This window comes from Stegodyphus dumicola, chromosome 12 (genome assembly GCF_044657685.1).
Source record: "Stegodyphus dumicola isolate Sdum_Otavi_A_Nest chromosome 12, ASM4465768v1".
NCBI classification, from domain to species: domain Eukaryota; kingdom Metazoa; phylum Arthropoda; class Arachnida; order Araneae; family Eresidae; genus Stegodyphus; species Stegodyphus dumicola.
In genome coordinates this window covers 14,262,164-14,278,877 of record NC_140779.1, presented here as the reverse complement: position 1 = coordinate 14,278,877, position 16,714 = coordinate 14,262,164, and the positions used below count along the sequence as shown (strand labels likewise).

Genomic DNA, 16,714 nt, shown 5'->3' with positions numbered 1-16,714 from the left:
GACATGCTTGGCCGACGAGTTGCAGCCCGTCAACCTCCTCCTACATGTCTACCGGAACTTCGGAGAGCATTGCTTTTTGAGTGGTGTAATATCCCCCAAGATCAGATCGATAATTTGATACTCAGCATGCCTAGGCGTTGTACGGACTGTATTGCATCGTCTGGGAGACATACAATGTATTAACAATCATACCTACCATGTAATATTGGTTTTTTGTAAATAGGTTTTTTTTTTTTTTTTTTTTTTTTCTTTTTTTGTAATTTGCTCCAGGGAGACAAAATTGCTAATTTTTTTAATAATATCAAACATATAGCATCTTTTTTTGCTCTTTACCTTTTGTTTAATAAATAAGCTTTACAAATAAGTCAAATTTGCTTTGCTTCTAACTCTTCCTTTGCCTGATTTTGCATTATCCTTAATTTATGGACATGAGTGTAGTTATTGTTAAGTACTCTATCAGTCATATGGAAACGCACTTTCTATGCATACCAATAAAGCAAACATTGAAATAGAGAGTGATAAACAATGAGATGGCTTATCAGTAAAATTCAAATTTTGTCACCTCATTCATAACTAAATTTTGTCGCTTTGTTTAATCACTTTGCTGCTGACATTTCCGGTTTCAATAATATTTAAAAAAAAAAAAAAAAAAAAAAAAAAAAAAAAATCTCAAAGGTTTCAGATTTTAAATTATGTCCAAAGGGGCGTTTTTTAACGTTTTGTGTGTTACCTTTATTTATTAAATATCATGTTCTTCGCACTTAAACCATAAAATTCAGTTCAATAGCAATGTCGCAAAATAATTTTAAAATGAGCGTATCTTTAGAATTTCCGATACACAATTCTGCGCGCTGGAGATAAAAAGGTTTTTTTCCCCCGTAGAGTGTTGCCATTGCTCGCTTTTAAATCGTTGACTTTTTTACTCAAAAATTCGTTAAAGTTTTAGAAAATATGAAGTCGATAATAAAACAAATTCCAAATTTCAAATTTGGTTTTCCACGTGCCCATATTCGTAGGACGATTACGTCATTCAAAATTCGATGCTCTAGGTACCGTTGTTTTATCCCAATGCGAAAAATATACCTACATTTATGCAGATTTTTCATTATTTAATTTCTTCAAACATAGTACAGGACTCTTAACATTGGGTGGCAACAGTTTGAAAAGTGAAACGAAACATTTATAGTGATTCAACGCAAAATAGCTCAGTCCTCTCAAATATAAGGTTTTAAATTATAAAAGAGAAATTTCTAGAAAGAACTGTCAAAATTTTAAGATTTTTTAAAGAAGATGGGTGAAATTGAGAAATATAAAAAGATACTCAAAAATCGCTTTTAAAAAAGGTGAATCTTAACAGGATAAAACTAATAAATCTGTGAAAAATCAGGTATAAATTTAATCTAATACGAAATCTGAAAGCTTTCAGATTTTATACTATACCCAAAGAGGCGATTTTTTCACGGGTTATTCAAAACGCGATTTGAAAAGTGATTGATACAGACATTCAAAGTAATTCAAAGCAAAATACCGTTGGACACTGTAATGTCTTCTCGTTGCTACTCTACCAACATAATGCTAGTAAGGAATGTAAAGAAACTTCGTGCATAAAATATCTGTGCTTGAAGCTGCCCGCGATGGAATGCTTTGAAATCGTTGAGTTTGTTAATCAAAAATTCGTTAAAGTTTTACAAAATATGAAATAGCTAATAAAAAAAATTCCAGATTTCGAATTTGGGCTCCAAGATCCCCATATTCGGGTGGGGGATATTAATTCGAGATATTAATTTCTTCAAATATAATGCAAGGCTCTAATATTTGGTGGAAACAATTTGAAAAGTGATTCAGACTTTTACAGGTGACAGGTGACGGAGGACGGGGACGCCTGGCGTATAACATAGGTAAGCAGGCATATGTCCCACGTCCTCCACTATCTCGAAGAAGCAACTCGGTGGAGCCCCGTGAGACTGCACCGGGAGTGTACATGGCCATATAGGGGATAGATGTCAAGTAGATTTTACATAGGACGTTGTTAATAACACAAAGTAACTTAAAAAGAATATAAAGGATAGCATTAAAACATTAAAACACACATATAAGCTGAAACACATAGATATACAAAATTAAACGTAAAAGAATAAAAACACACTCGTTATTACGTAAGATAAAGACATAAAAACACACACGAGAATACATAACATGACACATAAAATACATATGGAAACACGTAGAGCACATAAATGTAAATATTGCACACAGAAGAAACATATGAGACATAGTAAGGTGTGCGTAAAGCAGAAGCGCTATGCGGAAATATGCTCAGTACCCATAATACATAATGTACATACTTTCATTAGGGGCTTCTGTTGCATGATTTACATATTTCGTTGCATACACTACATTGGTGCATTGTACGGATATTATATATTTCGATTTGGGATAATTACAGTTATACAATTCTGGAAGGATTCATGGTTACATTAGAGACATACAATACATTGGATAAATACATTAGGAACATACATTACTTCATTAGAGACTTGCATTACATTATTTACATACCGGGTGATCAAAAAGTCAGTATAAATTTGAAAACTTAATAAATCACGGAATAATGTAGATAGAGAGGTAAAAATTGACACACATACTTAGAATGACAATGGGTTTTATTAGAACCAAAAAAAAAGTTTAAAAAATGTATGATTTTATGCAGGATGGCGCTCCACCCCATATTGCTAGACGCGTGAATGAACTCTTGCGCGCGTCGTTTGGTGATGATCGTGTGCTCAGCCGCCACTTTCGCCATGCTTGGCCTCCCAGGTCCCCAGACCTCAGTCTGTGCGATTATTGGCTTTGGGGTTACCTGAAGTCGCAAGTGTATCGTGATCGACCGACATCTCTAGGGATTCTGAAAGACAACATCCGACGCCAATGCTTTACCATAACTCCGGACATGCTTTACAGTGCTGTTCACAACATTATTCCTCGACTACAGCTATTGTTGAGGAATGGTGGTGAATATATTGAGCATTTCCTGTAAAGAACATCATCTTTGCTTTGTCTTAATTTGTTATGCTAATTATTGCTTTTCTAATAAAACCCCATGTCATTCTAAGTATGTGTGTCAATTTTTACCTCTGTATCTACAATATTCCGTGATTTATTAAGTTTTCAAATTTATACTGACTTTTTGATCACCCTGTATATTACGATGCATACACTACATTTAGTACATTGTACGAATTTATGCATTTCGATCTTGTGCAGTTACAGTTATACAATTCTGGAAGGATTCATGGTTATATTAGAGACGTTCAGCCTTTTACAGTGAACCAACGTAAAATGCCAAAACGAAATTAGTAATTCTTCTGGGCTAACGCCCTTTCGGTTAAAAAATGCCTCACAGAATGAAGCAGAATAAACTGAGCTTTAAGATCAGAGCATGAAATTTGCTTCTGCAATTAACTGTAACATGGTGTGCATACAAATAGCTAAAAATTATGTTAGCTCTTCTGGCAAATCGTGATTCCTCGAGAGCAAATTGGCTCTAAGTGTGAGGTCTTCATTTTCTTATGACTTTCGGCTTCATAACAAATTTGACCTTTATGAGGTAGTAAAGTTCAAAGTTTAAATACTCCATTATTTCCGGTTACGATGTAAATGTAACAGCTCAAATAGCTTCACTTTCACTAAAATTTCTCTGTCACTACGGTAATATTTTATGTATCTTATATAAATTTTTAAAACTACGGGAATATCTGCTGTTGTAGCTCATACGCATTTCAAACTGTTATTATACGTAGATCTAACAAAAGGAAATTGTTAGCACCTGAAATGCTGCTAAAATTATTTACAGTCAGTAGTATATTTCATATTACTACGTAATTTTTTGAAATATCAAATTAAGCAAAAGAGTGTGTAAATTTATCCACTTACAATTATGGTGGCTATATTTTTGGTATCTAATATACTGTTTCAACATGTCATCCTTCCTCATCTCATTTTTACCTCCTTGTACGAAGTAAAAGAAGTATTGCATCTGCGAAAAATTTAGGGTATCGTATTTCAGGGAAAATATCCATTTCAACTTTTTTCGAAACCATTTGAAGGTTATTTTTGCATGACTTCTGTACGTACGGACAGAATAAACGACTCCTTTTGTCAAAAAGATTGTAAATTGGATTTAAAATGGATTCAGAAGACGTTTTTGCTTGACCATGTGTACGTACGTACGTATGTATGTATCTCGCATAACTCAAGAACAAGTAGCCGTGGACGATTCTGTTTGCATTGATTATAGTACAAACCCATACCAACGCAATTATACAGGGGTTGGACAAAAATATGGAAACACCTTTAAAAAAACATGTTTCTTTGCTTAATATGGTGTAGGAAACCCGTTGGCATCCAAAACAACTTGCAGTCTTCTCGGAATGGATTAATACAGTTCCTGTATGTTTGCCAACGGAATATTATACCATTCTTCCTGCAAAACGGTGGCAAGTTCAGATAACGATGTTGGCGGGGATAACGAGAACGCACTTTCCGTTCCAATGTAGACCACAAATGTTCGATAATATTCAGGTCTGGTGACTGTGGTGGCCAGGGGAGATGAGACAACTCATCCTCGTGCTCAGAAAACCGGTCCTGGACCATGTGAGCTGTGTGAACAGGGGCTTTGTCGTCTTGGAAGACACCATCACCATCGGGGAACAAAGTTTGTACCATGGGATGAACTTGATCGGCCAAAATGTTCACATAAGTCTTGGTAGTCATGTGCCCTGACACAGTTATCATGGGGCTAGCAGAGAACGACGATATGGCTGCCCAAACCATAACAGAACCCCCGCCATGTTTCACTTTTGGGAACAAGCAGTCTGTATTATAGGCTTGAGATGGCGTTCTCCAGACGTAAACTCGGCCAGAAGCGGGAAACAATGTGAAAGAAGACTCGTCAGACCATATTACTCGCTTCCACTGCTCTATAGTCCAGGCTTTATGACTTAAACACCACCTTTTCCTGTTACGGGCATTAGCATCACTGATGAGTGGCTTCTCAATTGCAGAACGGCCAGCAATTCCCTGTTTATGAAGCTCCCTTCTAATTGTTTTGGTACTCGCAGGGTTCGGTAACACAACATTCATTTCAGCAGTAACTTTTGCAGCTGTGGCCTTCTTATTTTTCGTCACAATTGCCCTTAATGATCGTCTGTCACGATCACTCAGGACGCACTTTCGTCCGCGCTGTGATTTAGCAGATGATGTTTTTCCGCTTTCCAAATATGCGGAATAAATCTTCGATACAGTACCTCTTGAAACACTAAACACCTCGGCTACCTTGCTTACGGAAGCACCTACCATACGTGCTCCAACAATTTGCCCACGTTCGAAGTCTGTTAACTCTGACATAATGCAATGACAACCTCACATAACAGTACTCCGACAACAACTGAACTGTTTAGCACATTTACGAAGTTGTATAGGTGGCGTCAGTAGTCAAAAACGCCAGCGCCACCTACATATTTCATTAAAATCAATCTTTCTTTTCAAACATGTATTTCACGAGGTGTTTCCATATTTTTGTCCATCCACTGTATATCACACCGATAATCCGTTGTGATTTCGACAGCTGAAAGAACTGCATAGATTTACGTCAATCATTGTGGAAATGTTTTTTTTGTAATTTTCGCAAAGCAGATCCATTTAGAAGTCTGTAGATGTCTTAGAATTTAATTTATATTTAATAGGAAGTGACCTTTCTTTTTTTCTTTTTTCCTCCTGGTTAAAACAAAATTCAGAACAAATTAAATAAACTGAAAGGACCACCCGCAGCTGATTTAATCTCCAACTTTGGTAAAGATTTTGACCTTGAACCCTGTGTTACATAATATATGCAATCACTATTTACCGCACGAGTTTTGTTTTTGGTTCAAAATTTATTTTAATTTCCAGTTGGCTGCCTAGTTTTTTTTTTTTTTTTTTTTTTCTTCTTTGAAACTATTTACCTCGAATGGTTTATTCATCAGCAATGGGCAAATGGAAATATTTGACAGTGATTAACCCCTTAACTGCCGCGGGCGTATATATACGCCTTGCTCAGCCGATACGTTAACTGCCCCAGATGCGCCCAGATGCGCAGCCGATGCGTTAACTTTGCGAATAATTTTAGGTGTAGCAGTGCAAAGCAAATGATAGCAGTTTGGAAGGACGTATATATACGCCTGGGGCAGTTAACGCATCGGCTGAGCAAGGCGTATATATACGCCCGCGGCAGTTAAGGGGTTAAATGAGTTGAAATTCAGGTAAGCGAACAGAAAAAAGTTAAAATAGACATACGTCTTCTTTGATATCAATTATCATCGATTAATTTAAATGATGCTTGCATTTGAAATAGTGCCTGAAATTACTTGGTAGCAAGAATGCCTTTTAATACGTCTTTCATCATTTTTCAGAACTTCACTGTCGGATTCCTACTTCAAGCCCTGAAAGAAAGGAAGCCTGTTTGGTGATGTAAGTATGTATATGATATTAATTGTTGTAAGGTTGCACATTTTTACCATAAGTTTTTACTTCCTTGTAGTAAAATAAGTATTGTAATCACGAAAAATTCCGGGTACCATATTTCAACGAAAATATCCGTTTTGACCGCTATCAAATGCAATTTAACGATGTCTTTGCGTGACATCTGAACGCAAGGACAGAGTAAAGGACTCTTTTTCCCCAAACTAATTATAAAACTGATTTAAAATGGATTCAGAAAAGACTTTTTTTTCGTGGCGTCTGTACGTACGTACGTACGTACGTTATGTATCTCGCATAACGAGTAGCCTCAGAACGTTGAAATTTTGTATATAGGAATACTTTAACATGTAGTTGTGCACCTCCCTTTTTGGTCGCAATCGGCTGCACCAAAACTATATGTATGTGATAAATTCAGGAGCAAGGACAAACGTAGAAGTAATGACGAGCAGAATAATAACTAAAAATTGGAGGGAAGGCAGATTAAATCTTCCATTATATTTTCAGCAACATTTTGCGGTTACACACAAGTCGCCACATTAAATGTGCCTGTTCCAAAAGGCTTACATTTTTGATCAATTTGTAGAAAGAAGCAGCAGCAGACAGACAGTAGTGTAGCTAAGCCAAAGCTTGGAAAGCAAATGCGTAATTTTCAGAATGAAATCTCAAGTCAGACTGAGTTAGTTTTGGTTCTCAGAGCATTTTGATTGGATAGTTAATATTGCTGTAAAATTATTATTGGCTGGTTGAGTTTTAGTTCCATTTATATCATCATAATTACGTAAGAATCATATGACATAGATTTTTCTCGAAGTGACGCAGTGCAAATAGATGTTGCTATTTTTAGAATAGAGAAGGGAAATTAATTTACGCTGCTAATTTAATCTTTTACATATTCTTTATTTTTCTTTACATATATATATATATATACATCCACTCTGTTTCTCGGCTCAGTGAGCTCATTTTTTTATTCGTATATGTTGGTAAATTGCACAATTTTTTTGCTTAAAAAATTATTGAATTATGTTCTTATCTTCCCGTTAAGGTTTGTATGCCTTTACTTAATCTGCATGCAATAGTTGTGGAATTATCAACAATTTGAAAGTTGTTTAAGTGCGGCTAAGCTAATTTTTGTTTAACATAGCAGCCATATTTGTTTACATTTGGAACAGCTGAATAGTGAATTCATTTTCTGCATCTTCAGTGTCTTTTTGCCGAGTGGGACTAAAATTAAACTTTCACTTTTGTGCACCCGAAACATCTTTGATGCCTGCTGGCCGAAGTGCTTGTTTTTGCATAGAAACTCTAATATTAATTGTAATTTTTTTAATCGTTTTTAACAGTATTTGGTGTTTTATTTTTTCTGTATTTTTCACTTGTTAATGAAGATGTTTTGAGGTTTTATGTATTTTTGCCTTGCCGCGAACTGAGAACGGAATTAATTGAATGAGAAATTTATCTCTAATGAAATTCGAGGAAATAAGTTTAAATGAAATGCAGGAAGAAATGCGTATATTTTAATATTCCGTACAAGGACGTCATGTCGTTGTACACATCATATTTTTTTTTTTTTTACGAGTGACCTTGAACTGCGTTACGGGCTTAAAGCAGTTCTTTTTGTAAAGTATGAAAAATATAATTTTTGATGTTTCAGAAAATTTATGATTATGGTAACTGAATTTATGATTACAGAAAATAATTGATATTTAAAAAAAAAACAAATAATTAATTATATATATAATTCGGACCAAATAGGTCTTTAACACATTACTTATTAGCTTTTCAATTTCTATTTCAATTAATTAATTATATAGTTATAGGAGTGTTTGGAAGGGCTAAAATATTTTGACCATGTGAAATTTAAAATAATAATAATAATAATTTATTTTCGACAAATAGTAAAATGCAGCTTTTAATATGATCTCCCAGTAGTTTTACTTATATTTGAGAAATTTTGAACCTCATTATGAAAAAATAAAATTTTAAGGAGCTTAATTCCTGTGCGAGAAAAATTGAGCGGGATATTTAATTTCAAAATCTGCAGTTTCTGATATCCTATTCGAAAATCTTTTTTCATTGCAACTGACGCAGTTTGTACTCATTACCCAACCCCCCCCCCCCCAAAAAAAAATATGATGTGTGATTAATTTTATTCACAGAGGCGAATTGAAAACGCGAATTATCCATGCGAAATACGGTTACCCGATAATCTTCTATTCAGGATTTTCTAATTTAATCGACGAAAACATCTTTAGTGCTGCCATCTCTCGGCAAAATGCAATACTAATATTTTAGCTGCATTAAAAGCATTCAGTCTAAGTATTTAATCCGTCTTTATGCTTTGGACATAGTCATATATCTATTAAACCAAACAGTTGCATGGCATTGTAAGTCAACTTTGAGATGGCTACATTATATTTTTTTCGTCTTATAATATGCTGCCAGGAATAACTTTGTTTTGCAAGTTTGCAAATAACTTTGTTTTGATAATCAGTATATCCAGGGCCGGATTTACGTTAAATAAAATATACATGACATATATGTTAAATAGAATACACAAGCTATAGCTTAAGGCCCCCACTTTCTTGGGGGACCACCAAAAAAATTAAAATATAGTATAAATAGAATTAAAATATATTATAACAGATTTATAAAGGATATCTTATTACAGATTATAACAGATATCTCAAATAGCTATCAAGTCTAAATATGGTTCTGAGTATATCAAAATTAACGACACCTTCTTTCCGGGTAGGTTGGATCACTCTAAGGAGGGTTGAAAGATAAAACAAATGTAGAGATGCTGAAATAATAAATACAATATGGTGAAATTAAAAAGAAAAGCGTAAAATTATTGTGCATATAAATTGACTTTATATTAAATTGAATACTTATTTATAGTAACAATCAAATTGAGAGAATACGAATTCAAAATTATTAAACATCTTTAGTTGGACTTAAGATCCCTATGAACTCTTATTATAATCAAAGTAAGTTTTCATTGCTTAAGTATGTAATGTTCCAACCTAGAATTTACAGCTAAATGTGTGGAACTTTGAGAACTGGTAAGTGAATAATCGCTTTAGTTCAGTAGACAGAGAACAGGTACTCAAGAAGGGTTAATTACCCGTTATTGCTCAAAATAAACTTAACAGATGGTCCTCTCTCAGGACGTACAGAAAAGCCTCTACTTGGGCTTGAACTCAAGAATACTAAGAAATAAAACTTAATTAAATTTAACTAAAAAGATATAGTTTAAACTATCAAAATTGTACAGGAGTTAGTTCCTTAACTCTAACTAAACGGCGAAGCTATCAAGGACCTGAAATACGGTTGAGCGTACAAATACACTCATGTCCATAAATTAAGGATAATGCAAAATCAGGCAAAGGAAGAGTTAGAAGCAAAACAAATTTGACTTATTTGTAAAGCTTATTTATTAAACAAAAGGTAAAGAGCAAAAAAAGAATTAGCGATTTTTTCTCCCTGGAGCAAATTACAAAAAAAAAAAAAAAAAAAAAAAAAAAAAAAAAACCTATTTACAAAAAATCAATATTACATGGTTGATATGATTGTTAATAAATTGAATATCTCCCAGACGATGCAATACAGCCCGTACAACGCCTAGGCATGCTGAGTATCAAATTATCAATCTGATCTTGGGGGATATTACACCAGTCAAAAAGCAATGCTCTCCGAAGTTCCGGTAGACATGTAGGAGGAGGTTCACGGGCTGCAACTTGTTGGCCAAGTATGTCCCACACGTGCTCTACTGGATTCAAGTCCGGTGAGAATGCTGGCCAGTCCATACGGGTGATATCCTCCGATCGAAGGCATTTGCTTACGATGTTTCCACGGTGAGGACGGGAGTTGTCATCCTTAAACACAAATTGTGAGCCCATGGCGCCCCGAAACAAACGTACATGTTGTTCCAGAATGACGTCCCGATAGATTTGGCTTGTCATGGTTCCAATTTGAACATGTAGGTCAGTTGTGGAACTCAGAATAATTCCACCCCAAACGAGCACCCCTGCACCACCGTAACGGTGTCGTTCAGTGATGTTTTCTTGGTGTTAACGGGTACCTGGAGCTCTCCATATGAAAGTCCGGCGAGAATCAGACTGCAAGCTAAACCTGGAGTCGTCGGAAAACATCACACAAGCCCACTGTTGCGGTGTCCACAATGCATGCCCTCTACTACAGGCTAACCGCAGGCGACAGTGAGTTGCAGTAAGTGGAACGCATCTGACAGGTCTACGAGCATATAGACCAATCTGCCCTAAGCGTCTGTACACGGTCTGCCTTTAAATTGTCGTACCAGTGGCTGAAGAGAATTGACGAGACAGGTTTGAGGCTGTGCTCCGCCTGTTTCTTTTGGCAGTAACTGCCAAATATCGGTCCTCATTCGACGTTGTAACTCTGGTGCGACCTGTGCTGTAACGTCTACTCACATTACCATTATCTTGGAATCGTTGCCAAAGCGTGGAGATGACACTCTGGGCAATTCCAAGTTCGTCTGATACTTCCAGTTGGGTACGCCCACATTCCAGACGGCCGATAATTCTACCACGTCAAATTCATCCAAATGCGTCCTTTGTGTCATAACTATTCGGTTATTGCACTGAAATGCTTATAAAGCGCCTGCGAACAATTTTACTTCTTTGTCTGTATTCCTTATATATCACTCTCGTCATTGTGACGTACCATCGGTGTCATCTGGTTACTTCCTGAAATTTGCATATGATTCTTGAAGATGTGTGTAGTGATTTTAGAGGTGATATATTTATTTTAGAGTTCGATTTCCACGTGACTCCGAATTATCCTTAATTTATGGACATGAGTGTAGCTTAGATAGAGTGTCGCCTAAAAGGCCAACGCTCGCTGGTCAGAATCTCTGGCTCTCTAACGAAGTCAGTAGAACTTCAACTTTAAATACTTGCTCTTCTTCATTTGCATTTAACCGCGATTCTGAAAACACGTTCTGGCAGGAAATTGTAAGTTGAAATTAAGAGAGAGAGGAGAGGGGCTTTAACTAAAAATTAACTATTAAAAGTAAACCTTACAAATATTATATTACTTAGGAACTCTTGTATTACCTTTTTCTAGTCCTGTTTTCCAGTCTTGTCTCTTTTTCCTTGCCCTAAAAGGGCATGTTCTAACTCGGTAGACTGAAGATGGGACACAACCACAAATTCCTCTTTTCGTCATGTATTTAGAGCGCCGATTTTGATTTAATGCCATTGAATACGAGAGTTGGCCTACGCATTTCACATCTTTTCCCAGAATAACTGCAGCCACTTACCCTCTGTGGAAATGCATATAACTTCTCATAACAATGAAAGATCATTCAGTTGTTGCCACATAAGATATGATAAAAGGTCCCAAGATTTTCTTCTTTGCATTTTGTTGCCTCTGATCGGTAGATATCAGGCGGCCTGCTCCAATCAGATTTTCTTTTCATTAACTCAAGTCCGGTTTTGCGCAGACAAGGCTATTGATGACTTTTATATCACTCCGAGATTAAAACCTTTTCAGGCTGTATGCTGAATTTCGTCTCGTCTGTAATCAGAACAGGCATTTATCACACTCAGATCTTTATATGGACCTGTAGTTCCTGTCCTGTAGTACATGTCCTATAGTTCTGTATTGATTATTCGTTAACACTGGGTACACAAGTTATAACAGAAGTAGAACAGGCTTATTCCTAAAGACGAATAAAAGTGATTTTTGTCAATACAATCAGTCGTGTTCCAACAGGAAAAGCCCACTGCAGGTAGACATTCTTTCAATGATTTGGTGAAGCCAATAATGATAAGCAATAGTCTTTCTTAGGAACCATCTTCATTCGGGTATTGTGAATATTATTCCTGTATGTTTTGGAATATCATCAAGATATTCATATCATAGATATCGCCCAAAGTCTTTCGGAAATCCAGCATCTGCAACACTCTGCTGACTTCCATGAGCTCTCAGCTTTCCTGTTACTTATAAAACTTCCAAAATTAATTAATCTGTTAAGAACTATAACTGAACATTCTGAATTGAATATTTTTTGAATGCGATGCTGACCAATCGCCAAAGGAGAGTACCAATTTTCCTGAAACCCATTAACCCATATATTTTCTGAAAGCTTATGTCACAAGTAGGAAAACTGTGAAATCTTAGCGGCAGAGGGACAAGCGTTTAGGAGCTACAGAGCCCACAATCTATCAGTAAAATTTTGGAAACATGACACCAAACGTCGCTAAAATGTTCGTTTCACGTATTTATATGAACTAATAATTTTGTAAAAAGATGGATATCTCAATATAAAGGAAAAAATCAACCTGTTGAAAAGAGACAATATACGTTGGGATGTTGAAAATGGGACTTGTTGTTGACTTCAAACAAAATCAATTTACAAGAGACAATCAATGTGCGATTCATCAAATAAGCATTGCGACGGGCAGATAGATAGTTATCATTGGGCACATTATTAAAAAGCGATAGCCTTTTTGTGATATCTTCGTTCTGAAGTGTTGAGTCATTTAATTCACACTAGTTGTCTTTTGATTATTTATTGAAAATAATAACAACATGATTGAAACAAATAAGAAACATCTTACGCGGCACAGTGCCGGATCTATACATCTTACCATATCATCGTTCCTGTGTGTTCTAACTGTATTTTCCCCCGCCGCGGGAAAAGCAAGCATCAGTATATCCCTTTAGGGAATTTTAGTTGGTTCATACGCGGTCCACTGCCGGATCTATACCTCTTACCATATCATCGTTCCTGTGTGGTGTTCTAACTGTATTTTCCCCCCTCCGCGGGAAAAGCAAGCATCCGTTTATCCCTTTAGGGAATTTTAGTTGGTTCATACGCGGCACAGTGCCGGATCTATACATCTTACCATATCATCGTTCCTATGTGTTCTAACTGTATTCCCCCCCCCCGCCGCGAGGAAAGCAAGCATCAGTTTATCTCTTTAGGGAATTTTAGTTGGAACAAGCCTCATACTTTGCACACTCATCATTTGTCAATGAATCGAAGCAGTAATCCATTGGCACAATCCACATTCCAGGTTCGTCGTCCAAGTATCCGCATACTTAATCAAGTTCTTGAAAACATGAGCGCTAATCAGGGGCGTAGCTAGAGGGGGCATCTGACCCCGGGCGCAGAATCCAAGGGGCGCTAAACTGATGTCACGGCATTTTAGAATTAAATGTTTTCCATCCTTGGCGAGCAGTAGGGGGAGCGAAATCTTCAGTTGCCCCTGGGCGCTGAAAACCCTAGCTACGACTCTGGCGCTAATACAGTGAAAAGTCTGCACGGCCAGAAAACTATCGCGATGCCAAATGTGCTCCTGTATCTCAATAATGATTGTACCCGTTATGTAACAAACAAAAGATTTGTAGTGTCTGAAGAAATGAATATCCAGAGGCTGGATCTTTTCCGTACATCCTTTAGGTACCAGTTCCTTCTGTAGGACTTTACCATCAGGTACTTCGGAAGCAGACAATGCATGAACATACAAGAAAGAGTCACGTCATTACGGGGATATATCCACTATACACACTTTAATAATACTTTATGGGTCCTATAGCTCTTAAACGCTTGTTCCTCTGCCCCTAAGACTTCACAGTTTTTCTATTTGTGACATAAGATTTCAGAAATTTTATGGGTTTCTGGGAAACTAGTATCAAAGGAGAGAAGGTAAGAGGCAATTTCAACAGTGGAAAAATTTATGAATTTCGGAGGTCTCCTTATCTTTATAAGGTATTTCTCGCGCCTTCCTAGCGTGCCTTCGTGGTGTAGTGGTTCTACACGCTGGGCCGGTATTCCAGAGGTCCGTGGTTCCCGGCGAAGGCGATTGCTCATTTTTAATCTTGCCTGCTTCCAAAAATACCTAATGTCTCTACAGTGGCGCCCGAACTAAAAGGGTGGTGGATGATGATTTCTCACCACCCATGATTTGGCGATTGGGTCCCCTAAAAACCCCATTCGCCCTTTACAAGAGGGAGTATATAAGGTATTTCTCCCGCCTTCCTAGCGTGCCTTCGTGGTGTAGTGGTTCTGCACGCTGGGCCGGTATTCCAGAGGTCCGTGGTTCGATTCCCGGCGAAGGTGTTGCTAATTTTTCATCTTGCCTGCTTGCAAAAATACTTAATGTCTCTACATCTTAAGCTAAAGGTTTATATTTTCTGCTTTTTAAAAACTAATTAATGATTATGGGATTTTTTGAATCATGAGGCAAGTCACGGTTGTAACTTACGTAACCCCTTTAATTCATCTCTAAATTTCTACCAGCTACGATTACACATTCAAAACGAGTTATGAAAACAAAATGAATGAACAGTTATTGAAATGTTGAAATCTTCCATCCGCTTAAGTTTCATTGCCTCATGAAAGGCGCCATATTTAAATTATGGGCGACTAGAAAATAAATTTAAATATCACTGTTATAAGAAGGAAAGGGAAAGACATTGGATTTTACGTTTTTGCATATAAACAGAAAACAATTAACTAATTAATGATCATAACGTTGCCTTGGCATGACAATGTGGTTCTTTTATATGCGAGTCGACCGTTATTCTAAAAGACAGAAAACTTCATAACTGTGCGCTGGCATGACAGGGCGGTTCTTTTGTGCAAGTCAACCGTTGTTCGAAAACACAGAAATCTTCATAATGGTAATGCAGTGCAGTACAAAGTCCATAATCCGGACTTCGGGGATTCCGGATTAGGGTTTTTTCCGGATTATAGGTCATCAATTTAAATCTGGTAAGATGGCATGCAGAAATTATACTATTAAAAATATGAAACCGTAATTTATGAAATAAAAAGCAATTATGATCTAAAGGGTATCAAATTTTACAAAAAAAAAAAGCTTAATATTTATTTGTTTACTTCATTAAACATTTCTTTCAACGCGCGCATGAGTAAAGCATACGCGCGTAATGTATGCGCATTCTTTAAGCGCATGCGTAATGTATGCACATTCTCTACGTGCATGCGTAAAGTTTGTGGCCTTGAGGTCCGGATTATAGATCATTCCGGATAATGGACGTCCGGATTACAAAATTTGTACTGTATAAGGGCGTGTACAAACTGAAGATAAGTTTCTTGCTTGAAACTGATCATCAGCACCTTTTATGCCGTCCCGCGTCTTACGTAAAATTGCGAGCCTTCTTACGCAAGTCTAATTTCGCTTCAATTATTGATGAATAAATTAATTTGGGAATGAAATATAAAACTTCGACACTTTTATGAAAAATCCCTGGCTGGCATAAGTGTGCCGAAGTTTTCGTCAGTCAAGACAAGTGTTTCCAGGTTGTGGTTCTCCTTAGAGGATTCTGGTATTTCAAAAAACTAAATTTTGATTTCACCGAGACGATAAACTTCTGTATATACAAGAGAAAAAAAGGCTATATGTATGTAAAATATGAAAAATGCAATGCCTTTGATCTACGAGAACAGGCAACCTCTAATTAACTTTCCGCAATTTAAGGATCTCCCCCCCCAGACCAGTACTTTCGAGAACATTCTGGCATGTTATATAAACCCCTGCTATAAATGAAGATTTCGCACCATTTTTCGTCAGATTGCTATTTTCCGCCTGCCGCTATAAGACCCTTGCTGCCGCTCTTCCCGTCTGTCTTTCTTTCTCTGAATAGTTTGGCGCTGTAAATTTAAAGTTAATCCTATTTGATCTAAATTACTATCACATATGTAATCTTGGAGAATCTAGAAGAATAATGATTTGCCTTTTGAACTGAATAAAGATGTGGAATCAAAACAGCTAGCCCACCAGCGGCCGAGCGGTAAAGTCGCTGAACACTGGTAGTTCGGTCCGAGGTTCGAATCCCGCGAACGGGCTGGCTGCATGGGTGTTTTCGTGGTTTTCCCCATGTGTAACGTGTATACGAGCCAGTTTCCCTTAGAAAGTCCTCCACGAAGGCATCCCCCTTAGGCAGATAGCCCTAGTGTGCTTTGCCATAATTAAATACACACACACACAAAACAGCTAACTTCTTCTGTGTCATCATTTCATGGCAAGCTTCAATCATGTGCTCGACTACCAAAATATTATACATGTATATACGTACGTATTTTTTTTATCCGAAATGAATATATACTGGAAATTTAGTAAAAATGTCTTATACTAAATTTTAGGTATTCTAGCAGATATTCAATTTTTCATACGTTCTATGCAAT

The 16,714-nt window shown here is 36.8% G+C and overlaps 1 long non-coding RNA gene across 1 annotated transcript in view; it reads left to right on the top strand.

The window, feature by feature from the left end:
- LOC118181354 (uncharacterized) overlaps nt 1-16,714 on the top strand; it is a 275,537-nt gene that overhangs the window by 88,796 nt on the left and 170,027 nt on the right. Inside the window, exon 2 of the long non-coding RNA XR_015044362.1 lies at nt 6,450-6,507. This is a non-coding gene — a long non-coding RNA (uncharacterized LOC118181354). The remainder of the gene's footprint in view (nt 1-6,449; nt 6,508-16,714) is intronic.